Raw genomic sequence first — 14,160 nt, 5'->3', positions numbered from 1 at the left:
AGGATTCTTTCAAAAAGGCTCCTTCATTGTGTTTTGCACAAAGATTTGAAATCTTTTGATCTGAATGCTCACGAGGTGAGGGCGCGGCCTCGGAAGCATTTCAACAGAGCATGGCACTCAGCAACATCCTGAGTACCATGTTTTAGCGAAGCAACTCTGTGTTCACTTCACACTCCCAGCGGGATGTGAAGATGGTATATGAGATCTGCTCGCTAGGGCCATACGGGTCTGCAGACACAATCTTGGGGGCAAGAAGTACCACTCATCCTATCCTGTAGAAAATGGTTAGGAAGAGATCTTAATTTAGTTGTTGAGTTCGCCGCCAAGGGCGACTTTTTAACTCTTAAGAGCCTTAGTTAAAACACCTTAAACTTTGGCTAGGTTGGTCATAGGTGTGATATATATACAGGTACTATCCTACTACAACCAAGTTTGGTTCCGACCCACAGGTTGTAAGTCGGAATGGATTGTAAGTCGAACCTTAGAAAGTGCCAACATACTGGGTAGGGTATACTATCAAACCTTTGCTATATAAGTGCCTACTTAGTACTGTAATGTAATGTACAATCATTATTTCAATCTTTTTACCATAATGTACTTCTACTAATACATTTTAATCATTTATGTAATATAGTATATATTACGTACAATCAGGCATTGAGTTACAATGGGGTTAGGTTCTTGCATGCATGTCAGAAGTCGATTCTTACGTAAATTGGTTTGCAATCAGTCTACAGTACAGTTAATACCAAATGATACTGCAGATAGGGCAGGGTAACTCAACTGATGCTGCCTGAGTGATGAGAGTTCTCATGCCTGAGGTGATGAGAGTTCTCATGAGATGGCGCAGTGCCAAGTAACTCAATGGTCAAACTGTGTGAAGTAAGGTTGTAAGTACGAGTGGTCGTATGTCGAGGTAGGTTGTAAGTCGGATATTACCTGTGTGTATATATATATATATATATATATATATATATATATATATATATCTATATATATATATATATATATTTTTTTTTACTTCTTAGCCCTGGTCTAGTCACGTCGTGGTCTCGCCCCTGTTGACAGATCATCTGGAGTGCACCAGCTATATAGGTCTCTACCTCGCTGGCAACTCTAGTAGCACAAGCAGACTTACGTGGCAGTAACCACGAAGCCAGTTATGCTAACAGGTGGAACCAAGATGTAAATAATCTGCATGCATTTGTTTCCCAAATCCTTCTATTCTGTCCCTTCCCACCTCCACGGTGGGATTCAGCTATATATATATCTGACAGGTAATGTCATGAACAAATGATATTGTTATGATACAATAAAGTTTGTTCATACTTACCTGGCAGATATATATAATCAAGTACCCACCCACCTCCCCTCAGGGGACAGTGGAAATAAAAATTATGAATAGAAAACGGGAATGGTTCCTGATACCCGCCTCCCAGTGGCGGGAATGGGTACTAACCACCTGGCCGACCACTGCGTGTGCCGGAGGTTTTTGAAATTCTGTCGGACTTCGGAAAATACAGCTATATATATATCTGCCAGGTAAGTATGAACAAACTTTATTGTATCATAACAATATCATTTTTCATGTAAAGACCATGGAAAGTTTTATGTCATGTAAAATCAAGGAATTTTGTTACCTCATGGGTTCAGAAACATAGTGTAAATATGTTTTTGTACATGAACTTTCCTGTCAGATATATACTTAGCTTTAGTCTCCGACGTTCCGACAGAATTTCAAATCTCGCGGCACACGTGACAGGTAGGTCAGGTGGTCTACCCTTCCTGCCCCTGGGAGGTGGGTGTATGAACCAATCCCGTTGTTTTTCTAATCAGATTTTCTCTGTCGCTGGGACCGGCAACACCTGTTGTGGGTTCCTCCTGATAGTTTGATTTCGCTCTTGCTTGCCTGGGATCTTTTTTGGACAGATTTTTGGTGACGTACTGGATCTTTTTGGCTTGGCATACGCTTTTTTGTGGACTGTTTTGATTTTGCTCTGGATTTTTCTTTGAATATGTCCTGATTTGGTACTGTTGTTAAAACACCTGCTATGTTTAGAGTATGTTTCAGTGGATGTATGTAAGGTGAGGTTGCCGAAAGCTTCAGTCGACCCTCACACTGTATGTATGAAGTGTAGGGGGAATGATTGTGCATTTAATAACCCATGTAAGGAATGTGAGGGTTTGAATGAAGATGAGTGGAAGTCTCTTTCTTCCTACTTGAGGAAGTTGGAGAGAGACAGGGTGTGTAAAGCTTCCTCTCGAAGCTCGAGTAGGTCTCGCATTAGCGAGCTAGATTTAGAACCTAACCCTCTCGTGAAGCAGATCCCTCTTGCCCTTTTCAGCCACCCCTGCTCCCACCTGCGTCGAACCCGAGGATATGTCTTCGGAGGTGGCTGCGATGAAAAGCCATGATTCGCAGCATGGAGCCTCAAAGATCCGCTCCTTGGAGAAATGGTTAAGTACTGGTCGAGTGAAAATGGATTTGTGCAGCTTGCCCCCAGTGTTGTGGAGGGGGCGTCTGACTGGCTCCGTAGCGCTTCCAGGCCTAGACCTCTTCCAGACTCCCAGACCCAGTGGAGGAGGAAAGTCGACAGCCGCAGGAAGGTTAGGGAGAGCCCCCACCGGTCAGGCGTCCCTTCGGCAGATCCTGATATGCGTTACCCAGGCTGCCTCGGACCGCATCAAGAAGGACATTCTTCGCCAGTGCTTCTCTTCGTCTGCTTCGCCATCGCCGAAGCGGGGATGGAGCTCCCCGGAAGCTTCTTCGCCCCTTGAAGAGAGCTGGAAGCCGCCCTGCAGCTCCTGGCTTCCAGCCCGGAAGTCTTTCCAGAGGAGCCTTCTCTGGATGTTAAGAGACCCAGGAGATCTCTTGACTGCTCTTCTCCTCGTGCGCCTCGCTCTTACTCCAGAAGAGGAGCCTGAGAGTCCCCTTCTCGTATTCCTCGCCGGGCTCCAAGAAGCAGATTTCGGCCCTCGCTGACATCCCCTGGCCAGTATTTCTCGTCGGAGGAAGGAGTTTCTCTTCCAATCAAGAAGTCCAGGCGCCCCGTCTCTCGACTTACGCTCTCCTCTACTTAGGCGCTCTTCTCCGGATGTTGCGGCTTCTCCCGAGCGAGGGGTTTCTCGCAAGAAGCGCCCCTCTCCTGTCTGGCTCCCCTCCTTGTCCAGGCGCCAGGCTGCTGGCAGGCGCTCTTCGGCTGACGTTCGCTCTTCGCTGGACAGGCTCCAATCGCCTTGCAGACGGTCTTCTCCTGTCGTGCGCCATTCTCTGGACAGGCGCTCTTTACAGGACAGGCGCCAGTCTACTAGTCCCAGCAGGCGCTCTTCTCCTCGCAGGTGCCAGGTGGTAGACGTTCTTCGCCTGGCAGCCATTCTCCTCTGGACAGGCGCCAAGAGCCTCGCAAGCGCCTCTCTCCTGGTAGGCGCTCTCCGCCTAGTAGCCGCTCTCCTCTTGACAGGCGCCAAGAGCCTCGCAAGCGCCTCTCTCCTAGTAGGCGCTCTTCACCTAGTAGCCGCTCTCCTCGTGATAGGCGCCAAGAACCTCGCAGTCGCTACTCCCCTAGTAGGCGCTCTTCTCCGAGAAGCCGTTCGCCTCTTGACAAGATACAAGAGCCTCGTGGGCGCCCTCGTCTTGGGAGACGTTCTTCTGCTGATAGGCGCTCTCCTTTGTCCAAGTTTTCATCAACTTCGAAGCGCGAGTCTTTCCCCAGACTCCTCGTATCCAGCAGGCGCTCGTCTGCTTCTGCTTGTCGCTCTCCTGATGCTTTTGCCACTCCTGACAGGTGACAAGCTTCTCGTAGGCGCCCTTCTCCTGACAGGACCTCCTCCTCTTCTAAGGACCCTCCTCGTTCGTCGGTGGAAGAAGACCAGGAAGGCTCTGACAATGATTCCACCAAGACTGCCTCGGTTTCTGCTTACAAGAAGCTAACCGCCTTGCTTCTCCAGGAGTTCGGAGATTCCCTCAGCCCTGCCGCTCCTCCGTCTCCACATTCGCTTTTTTCAACCTCCAAGACTACGAAAGGATCCTCGTGCGTCACGATGAAGCCTATGTTATTTATGAAGAAGGCCCTAAGGGGATTTGGTTCGTGGCTTCTTTCCAAGGAAGAAGCGGGGAAGACGGTTTTTTCCTTCCCCCCATCTAAGCTGACAGGACGTACGGGGTTTTGGTATGAAACGGGAGAGCCGTTTGGTCTGGGTCTCCCTTCCTCTGCCGATTCAGACTTCTCTGCGTTAGTGGGCGCCACCAGACGATCAGCCCTTAATTCCGCCAAGATGTCGTGGCTATGAATGAGCTCTACCATCTTTTGAAGGGGATGTTCCGAGTTCTCGAGGTATTCAACTTCCTGGATTGGTCCTTGGGAGTCTTGGCCAGGAAGACTCAGACGCCGGACGCCCTTTCTCCAGAAGACCTCCACTGTGTTTTGTCCTGCATGGATATGTCCTGCATGGATAAGTCTGTGAGAGATGGCGCAAGTAAGGTTGCATCATTGTTCGGTGCAGGAGTAGTCAAGAAGAGGGCGGTGTACTGCTCCTTCTTGACGAAGTCGGTCTCTCACGCCCAGAGGTCTTCGCTGTTATACTCACAGCTCTCATCGCAGCTCTTCCCCAAGAAGATTGTTCAAGACATTTCGAGCTCTCTCGGCCAAGGCGACTCAGGACCTGCTGGCACAGTTGATGAGGAAACTTCGACCAGCCTTCTCTGCGAAGGCCAAGAAGGAGAAACCTGCAGCGCAGAAGCCCGTTTCGAGGGGGTCCATCCTCCAGATCTTCTTCTTTTAGAGGACGAAGAACCGGCAGGAGAGGTAAAACCTTCTCCAAGTCCATCAAGACACCGAAGTAACAAGTAAGTCCTCCAGACAACAGTAGGCGCCAGAATCCGAAGTTTTGCAGATGTCTCTGGGCCGGACACCTGGACCCTCTCAATAGTCAAAAAGGGATATCTCATTCCTTTCGCTTCAAGACCTCCCTTAATGACAACTCCAAGGGAGTTGACGGCCAAGTACAAGGACCCCATCATGAACCAAGCCCTTGTTCTAGCAGTAGACCAGATGCTGGAAAAGGAGGCAATAGAACTATATCAGATCTTCATTCGGCAGGCTTCTACAACCGCCTCTTCCTAGTTCCGAAGTCTTCAGGGGGATGGAGACCGGTTCTGGATGTAAGCGCCCTGAACTTCTTTGTGGAGAAAAAGAAGTTCTCAATGGAAACCACGTCATCGGTGTTGGCTGCTCTTCGTCCAGGGGACTGGATGGTGTCCCTGGATCTGCAGGACGCTTACTTCCATGTGCCGATCCATCCCTCTTCGAGGAAATATCTAAGGTTCATGATGCTAGGGAAGGTTATTCAGTTCAGGACCTTGTGCTTTGGCCTCTCGACAGCCCCTCAGGTTTTCAACGGGGATCATGATGAACGTCGCGCAGTGGCTTCACTTCGAAGAGTGAGGATATTCCTTTATCTGGACAATTGGCTTATAAGAGCCAGATCAAAGGAACGTTGTCTGGAGGACCTTCAAAAGACATTGGATTTGACAAGTTCGCTGGGACTCTTGGTCAACTTCCAGAAATCCCAGCTCATCCGAGTCAAGAATGTGTTTATCTGAGGATTCGGATGGATTCTCGGGGTTTTCGGGCTTTTCCGTCCCCGGAAAGGATAGCCCGAGGCTCCGAAAAATTTGCAACCTTCCTAGGGAAAGATGCATGCACAGTGAGGGAGTGGATGAGTTTGTTGGGGACGGTCTCCTCGCTGGAGCAATTCGTTTCCCTTGGAATGTTACACCTGAGACCTCTTCAGTTCTTCCTAAATCAAAATTGGAATCGTCGTTCCCAGGATTTGACGTTCCCCTTCGTCGTAACTCGGGAGATAAAAGAGAAACTCTTGTGGTGGGCAGATCCCAACAGATTTGTTGAAGGTCTGTCACTACAAACCCTGAACCCCAGCCTAGTGTTGTTCTCCGACGCGTCGGAGACAGGTGTGGGGGCGACTCTGGGAACGAAGGAAATGTCAGGCACCTGGGAGGGAGAACAGGTATCCTGGCACATCAACAAGAAGGAACTGATGGCTGTTTGGCTGGCGTTGAAAGCTTCGAGTCTCACGTACCGAGGAGCCGTTTGTTCAGGTCAAACGCGGACAACACCACAGCTCTGGCATACCATCAGGAACAAACAGAGGGGGGGGCTCACTCCTTCTCCCTGTACGAAACAGCAAGAGATCTTCTGCTATGGGCCGAGGTAAGGAGTGTCAGGCTCCTCACCAGATTCGTACAGGGGGAAAGGAATGTAAGGGCAGACCTCCTCAGCAGAAAAGATCAGGTCCTCCCGACGGAGTGGACTCTTCATCAAGATGTTTACTAGAGCCTGTGGAAACTGTGGGGCAGACCCCATCTAGACCTCTTCACCACCTCCAGGAACACGAGACTAGACCTGTATTGCTCTCCAATATCGGATCTGAGGGCAATAGCAGTGGATGCCTTTCTGCTGGATTGGAAGGGTCTAGATAGTACGCTTTTCCTCCCTTCAAGATCCTGGGAGAGACTCTAAAGAAGTTCGCCGTGTCAGATTCAGCGAGAATGACTCTGATTGCTCCGTTCGGCTGGCCTGCCCAAGACTGGTTCACAGAGGTACTGGAATGGATGGTGGACCTTCCAAGATCCCTTCCACCAAGGAAGTATTTGCTCAGACAACCCCACTTTGACAGGTATCACAGAAACCTCCCTGCTCTCAGTCTGACTGGCTTCAGACTGTCCAAAGTCTCGTCAGAGCGAAGGGATTTTCGTCTAAAGCTGCAAAGCTATTGCCAGAGCAAGGAGATCTTCCACCTTGCGAGTATACCAGTCGAAGTGGGATGTCTTTCGTCGATGGTGTAGGAATAAGAAAGTTTTCCTCTTCTAGTACCTCCGTGACCCAAATTTCTGACTTCATTCTTTCCTCAGGGGAGACTGTGGGCTAGCAGTCTCGACAATCAAGGGATACCGCAGTATGCTAGCCGCAGTGTTCAAACACAGAGCCTGAACATTTCCGAGAACAAGGACCTTCATGATCTGATCAGGTCTTTTGAAACAACGAAGAAAGGGTCCTCGAGATCACCCACTTGGAATCTCGACGTGGTTCTTCAATTTTTGAGTTCCTCAAGATTTGAACCTCCTCATTCAGCTTCTTTAGGGACCTAACCAAAAGTCCCTTTCCCTCATGGCTTTGGCATCTGCCAAGAGGATGATTTGTGAACTGCAAGCCATAGAAGGAAAGGTAGGCTTCAAAGATCAGTCCGTGGTTGTTCTTTCCTTCCCTCATTCTTAGCTAAGAATGAAAATCCTTCGAATCCATGGCCCAGAAGTTTTGAGGTTTGAGGTTTATCTGCTCTTGTAGGGGAAGAGGCAGAGAGGGCTCTTTGCCCTGTAAGAAGCCTTAAGTATTACCTCAGAAGGAAGAAACAAGAAACCCCAATTAAGGGCAATACGGGACGTCCTTATGGTTCTGTGAGGGACCCCAGTAGGCCCTTGTCTAAAAATGCTCTGGCATTCTTCTTGAGAAGCCTAGTTAAGGAAGCCCACATAGCATGTGACGAGGACCAGTTTCAAGCTCCTTAGGTTTAAGGCCCATGAAGTAAGGGCCATTGCCACTTCTCTAGCCTTCAGCAAGAACATGTCATTGCAAAACCTTATGAAGGCAACATTTTGGAGATGTAACTCGGTCTTCGCAAGCCACTACTTGAGAGACGTAAGGATTACATATGATAAGTGCTTCGCCTTAGGACCCTACGTATCCGCGGATTCGGTGTTGGGGCAGGGAGCTGAAATGTATCCTTGTTAGTTTAGCTAATTTTTATTCCTTTTTGGTTTGTGTTTTTATGGTTGTATGAAAGAGGATGCGGGTAGGCATCTCTTTCGTGTCTTAGATCTAACACGGGTTATGTTTATTGGTTAGGTGGTCTGGATTGTTTTGGCTCCTTGATAGTAGTGGACAGGTTCTGTCATGTAAGCGGGCGAACCCCTTTGACAAGATCCTACTTGGATTCTACCATGTAATTGGATGAGAAATCCCTTTGGTAGATCTGAAGAGTCTTTCAGCAACAGGTCACGCCCTCGCTGTAGCTCTTCAGGCAATGCAAACTCATAGACAGTATCCATGAAGTCTTCTGCCTAACCAGGTAAGAACCAAGGTTTTTATATCCTACAACATGTGTTGTTTCCCTTTTCTATATTGTTTAGCTGTCTCTTACCTTCCACCAAGGGTGCCAATTAGCTAAGTATATATCTGACAGGAAAGTTCATGTACAAAAATGATATTGTTATGATACAATAAAGTTTTGTACATACTTACCTGGCAGATATATACGAATAATGGCCCGCCCAGCCTCCCCTCAGGAGACAGGTGGCAGAGAAAATCTGATTAGAAAAAGGGATTGGTTCATACACCCGCCTCCCAGCGGCGGAGGAAAAGGTAGACCACCTGACCTACCGGCGTCGTGTGCCGCGAGATTTGAAATTCTGTCGGGAACGTCGGAGACTAAAGCTAAGTATATATCTGCCAGGTAAGTATGTACAAAACTTTATTGTATCATAACAATATCATTTTAATCTCGGCTACATTCTTTCTTTTTCTTGCTTAAGCCTTAAGGTCTGATTATTGCAGGCAATCAGTTGAACATTCTGGTAATGATTTGAAGAAAACTAGTAGTGTAGGGTTAGATATTTTATTAACATCTGTCTACCCTATAGGCACATTGAAGGTGGTGGGTCGGAAATGGCTAAATATGGAACGACAGCAGAAATATATGAGTATCAAGAGAAGGGGGGAGCGGAGCTCTGTCAATTAAAGCAAAGGGTCGTCAGAGATTCAAATTGATTTCGACCAGGCGAGAAATGACAGGGTGAGTTATTCCAGGTAGTTATAAGTGCAATTTATTTACCATAATAATTTATATACATGCAGGATTTTATGCACTTTGTTAGATGGTTGGGAGAATTTGTTTGTTTCATCACAACCCCATCAGTTATATATTTTTGTATGTGCCTAATGTCTGTGTTCCCATTAATTCTTAGGATCACTTGTCTTTTTTCTATCAGAGGAAAGTAGTCTCTACGCATGTGCCATCTGGCTTGCACTGTATGACTCAATCACCTTTCTGACAGCTTGTGAACTTACACTGTTGATAGTTGCTTTGTTTTGAGTTGTTCTCTAGTTTCCTTTTGCTGCAGGATTGTTGCTCTGACTTATTACTAATCATTATCCATTTTTCTCATATAAACATTATTTCGGCTTGGTGGTGCCAGTGGTAAGGTTCTCACCTACCAGTCGAAGAGGACCAGGGTTCAAGTGCAGCTGCTCACTGGTGGCTTGGGGTTGGTGCGATTGCAAAAACCCGGTGCCCACTAACCTAGCAGTCTGAAAACTATGAGGTAGGTAGGAGAACAGGGACTTTAACATTGAGCCTAGCAACAAACTGGCCATGTGTCTTAGGCACTGGGACTTGTACCCCACTGGCTGTTGGCCTAAGGAAAAACAGATCAGCACCTGCCCTATGACCCTCACAGAGGACCAGGAGGACTATTTAACTAAACTTAACTAATTAAACATTATTTATTTCATCCCTTTTGCACTTGGTGCCTACAGTAAGAGGTTGAAAAGCTAATAATCCAATTAACAGGTAACTAATTAATCTCAAGTATTGTGTTAATGATTGCTGGTCTTTTGCAGCATTTGCTGCATTCCATTCTTTAATTTCACCAGAATTTCACAGTTAACTGATTTTTATTGATATGTTGAAGACTTCTGTTTTGTACATTCAATTTCCCTGTCAGATATATACTTAGCTTAGCTTTAGACTCCTTCGTTCCCGACAGAAATTCAAATTTCGCGGCACACGCTACAGGTAGGTCAGGTGATCTACCGCCCTGCCGCTGGGTGTCAGGACCAGGAACCATTCCTGTTTTCTAATCAGATTTTCTCTGTCGCCGGTTCCAGCAACATTGTTGTTGGTTCCTCCTGACCTGATTTTCGTTTTTCGTTCGCCTTTGATCATCTGGACTGTCTTTTTGGTGATGTATTTGGATCTTTGGTTTGGCATACGCTTTTGTGGACTGATTATTGGATTTCGCTTTGGATTTTTCTCAGGATGTCCGACTCTAGTTATGTAATTAGAGTGTGTGTGAATGAGGGGTTGTTAATGTGAGCTAACCGAAGGGCTCGGTAGATCCTCACACAGTATGTAAGCGGTGTAGGGAGTATGAATGTTCCTTCACTAATCCCTGTAAGGAGTGTGAGAATATGAGTGAGGAGGAATGGAAGGCTCTAACCTCCTACTTGAGGAAGTTAGAAAAGGATAGGATTAGAAAGGCTTCTTCTCGAAGCTCTAGTAGGTCTCGATCTAACAAGCCAGTTAGGGATTCAATAGTTCCTATCCATGAAGTAGTTATTGCATCCTCCCCTACAGTATCAGCTCCTTCACCCTTCACTGAACCTGCGGATTCGTCTGTGGAGTTGGCGGATATGAAGGCTGCCCTCAAAAGGATGGAGCTCCAAATGCGAGCATTAGAAGGTAAGCGAAGTGAAGTGCTCAGTGATTGCAGTGTACCCAGTGCAGTGGAGGGGGCAGGGCTGATAGGCCTCTGCAATGCTCCCAGGCCTAGACCTCTTCCAAACTCCCAGGCCCAGAGGAGGAGCAATGTCGAAAGCCTTACGGAGGTTGTGGAGAATCCCCACCGGTCAGGCGTCCCTTCGGCAGGATCTGTAGTATCGTCCCAGACTGCCAGGGATCGCCGTTGCAAAGGCATCCTTAAGGAGTGCTTCTCTTCTTCTGATTCCGCTTCGCCCAGGCGCGGTTGGAGTTCGGCTGAGCAGTCACGTCCTTTGAAGAGGAGTTGGAAGGCTCCCGACCTGGATTCGAGCCCCGAGCGCTTCCCTGAGAATTCTCCTGTAGACAGGAAGAGAGCCAGGAGAGCCCTGTTTAGCCCAGCGCCTTGTTTGGAGTCTCCTTCGTCTTCCAGACCTCCTTCTCCTCCGTCAGAAACGGATCAGAAGGATTCCACTAAGAGGATTCTCCTGAATCTGAAGGAGCAGATTTCGTCGCTGGTGGGAGTCCTTGCGAAGGATCCTCCTCACAGGAAGGACGTTTCCCTCCCTGTAAAGAGATCCTCACGTCCCACGGACTTGACAAGCTCCAGGCTCCTCTCCCCAATTCGACGCCCTCAGCGGGGGTCTTACGATCCTTCTGCTTCTCGCTTGTCTCCTCGTAAGCGCGAGGCTCGGGAATGGGTAGCGACCGAGCTCTCAGCTGCTTCCAACCACGGAGCCCCATCCAGCCGCAAGCGCCAGTCTCCAGTCAGGCGCGAGTCGCCAGCCAAACGCGAGCCGCTCTCCAGGCGCGAGCTGCTTTCCAGCCGCAAAGCGCCAGCCAGGCGCGAGTCTCCAGCCAGGCACGAGTCGCCAACGAAGGGCGCGAGCCGCCAACCAGGTGCGGTCCGCCAACAAGCGCGAGCCTCCTTCCAGTCGCGAAGCGCCAGCCAGGCGCAAGGCTCCTTCCAAGCGTGAGGCGCCAAACAAGCGAGAGACTTCAAGCAAGCGCAAAGCGCTTTCCTTCCTCGATGTCCCGGACGGACGCGAGGCACCAGCTAGACGCGAGGCGCTTCCCAGCAGTATTGCTCCTTCTTTACGCGAAGCTTCTTCCAAGCACAAGGCTACATCCAGCATGGAAGGACCTTCCAGGCGCGCGACGCCAGACCGAAGATCTCCGTCTTTCAACCGCTCTTCTTTGGACAGAAGCCTCTCTCCTCACGAGAGCAAACATGCTTCTCCTGTCAGGCGTGCCCTCGCCTTCTTGTGACCGCTCTTCTTTGGGCAGGAAGGCTCTGCAAGACCTTGATGAGATTTCGGAGGAGGATTCTCCGAAAGCGCGGCTTTATCGGACTATAAGACCTTGGCGGCTTTGCTAGTGCAGGAGTTCGGGGACTCCCTTAGTCCTGCCGCCCCACCTTCGCCTCGATCTTTGTTTTCGAGTACGAGGACGGCTAAGAGCTCTTTTCTTTCTGAGAATGCATCCTACCATTTCTATGAGAAAAGCTTCTCCAGTCAGTAGGGACTTGGTTTAGCTCCAAGGAGGAGGCAGGGAAGACCGTCTTTTCCTGTCCTCCCTCCAAGCTCTCAGGGAGAAGGGGTATTCTGGTACGAGACGGGAGAACCTATGTTGACTGGCTCTTTCCCTCTTCTGCCGAAGCAGACTTCTCCACTCTCATAGATTTGTCTAGGAAACATGCTCTGCCCACTGCAAAGACCACATGGGGCATGTCTGAGATGGACCATCTCCTCAAGGGACTTTTCCACGTCCTGGAAGTCTTCAACTTTTTAGACTGGTCCCTTGGGGCGTTGGCCAAGAAAACCCTGGACCTGGACTCTCAGTCCTGAAGTGTTACACAGCGTTCTGTCCTGTATGGACAAAGTTGTCCGAGACGGGTCAGGCGAGTTAGCCTCCCTCTTCGGTGCAGGGGTACTCAAGAAAGAGCTGTGTTTAGCTCTTTTCTCACGAAATCAGTTTCGCCAGTTCAGAGAGTGTCGTTACTCTACGCTCCTCTTTCTAGCCAGCTATTTCCATCTCAGTTAGTGAAGGACATCTTTCACTCACTAACTGAGAAAGCAACACAGGATCTTTTGGTTCAGTCCGCTAGAAAAGCTAGACCTGCTGCCCCTTCCGTAAGGAAAGAGAGTCGTCCTTCGCAAGTGCCCTTTCGAGGAGGTTCTTCTCGATCCTCCACAAGAAGGAAAGGACCTGAAAAGAGAGGGAGGTCCTCTTTCAGGCCTTTCAAGTTAGAAAGTAGCGGTCAAGTCCTCCAGACGCCAGTAGGTGCCAGGCTTCTACAATTCTCAGAAGCCTGGGCCTCTGAGAGGGGCGGACAACTTGTCCCTCTCAATTATAAGCAAGGGATACCTCATCCCCTTCAAAGACAGACCGCCATTGACCTTGACTCCGAGGGAGCTTTCAACGAAGTACAGAGACCCTGTTCTGTGAAGAACACTCCTTCTGTTAGTGGATCAGATGTTGGAAAAGGAGGCCATCGAAGTAGTGCAGGATCCCCACTCCCAAGGCTTCTACAATCGCCTTTTCCTAGTATCGAAATCCTCGGGGGGGTGGGGACCTGTTCTGGACGTGAGCGCACTAAATCGGTTTGTAGAAAAAAGGAAGTTCTCTATGGAGACGACTTCCTCGGTTCTTGTGGCTCTACGTCCAGGAGATTGGATGGTCTCCCTGGACCTGCAGGATGCATACTTTCATGTGCCTCTGCATCCGTCTTCAAGGAAGTTTCTCCGATTCATGATCCAGGGAAGGATATTCCAGTTCAGGGCTTTGTGCTTCGACCTGTCAACAGCCCCGCAAGTTTTCACGGGTTTGATGAAGAACGTAGCGCGATGGCTGCATTTGAAGGGGGTGAGGATCTCCCTTTACCTGGACGATTGGCTTATCAGAGCCAAGTCGGAACGGCAATGACCTGGTGGACCTGTCCACGACACTGAACTTGGTACGATCGCTTGGACTGCTTGTAAACCTCGAGAAGTCCCAGATGATCCCCAGCCAGAACCTTGTCTATCTGCCCTGTGGGGCAGACCACAAATACAGTGGGGCCTCGTTATCCACGGGGGATAGGGCCCAGACCCCCCCGTGATAAGTAAATACCCCCGTGTTATCCTGATACCCCCCTCAAAAAATTGCTTAAAAACTGCCTACTTTAATAGTTAACCCACCCAAGACCACTATTCCAATGTTTATAACTGCCTACTTTAGTTCAAACACAAATATGTTTTCAACTATCACCTAAAACTAAATTCAAGACAGTTTAAAGTTATTGTACAAAATTAGCCTTAAAAAATAAATGTAGTATATGTACTACTGTACATATGTAGCCTGCTAGCCTAGGGATTACTACAGCTAGAAGCCTACATACGCATGGTGGGCCTCTTTTTTTTTTTTTTTTACAAGGAAAGAGAGGATGAGTGGTAAGAGAACTATCAAAATTATGTAAATCATATGGGTACTCACCAACAATCTATGTTGATAAAAGATGGCGACGATTTTGCAGTGCAATCCAGTAATATAGGTAATAACGATAATGCTACCAACAGTATGCAGTGAAACATCTCTTCCCTTCGTCACAACACGTTAATAGTATATTCC

General features: G+C 48.5%; 1 protein-coding gene and 1 long non-coding RNA gene across 2 annotated transcripts in view; one reads left to right on the top strand and one right to left on the bottom strand.

The window, feature by feature from the left end:
• Window positions 1-14,160, bottom strand: part of LOC135224664 (protein cereblon-like) — a 105,584-nt gene that overhangs the window by 69,892 nt on the left and 21,532 nt on the right. The window lies entirely within an intron of this gene.
• Window positions 1-14,160, top strand: part of LOC135225048 (uncharacterized) — a 28,199-nt gene that overhangs the window by 5,774 nt on the left and 8,265 nt on the right. The window contains exon 2 of the long non-coding RNA XR_010316895.1: window positions 8,717-8,868. This is a non-coding gene — a long non-coding RNA (uncharacterized LOC135225048). The remainder of the gene's footprint in view (window positions 1-8,716; window positions 8,869-14,160) is intronic.

Source organism: Macrobrachium nipponense, chromosome 12 (genome assembly GCF_015104395.2).
Source record: "Macrobrachium nipponense isolate FS-2020 chromosome 12, ASM1510439v2, whole genome shotgun sequence".
Classification (NCBI taxonomy): domain Eukaryota; kingdom Metazoa; phylum Arthropoda; class Malacostraca; order Decapoda; family Palaemonidae; genus Macrobrachium; species Macrobrachium nipponense.
Note: the sequence above shows the minus strand (reverse complement) of the source record. Positions and strands in the feature narration are given on the sequence as shown.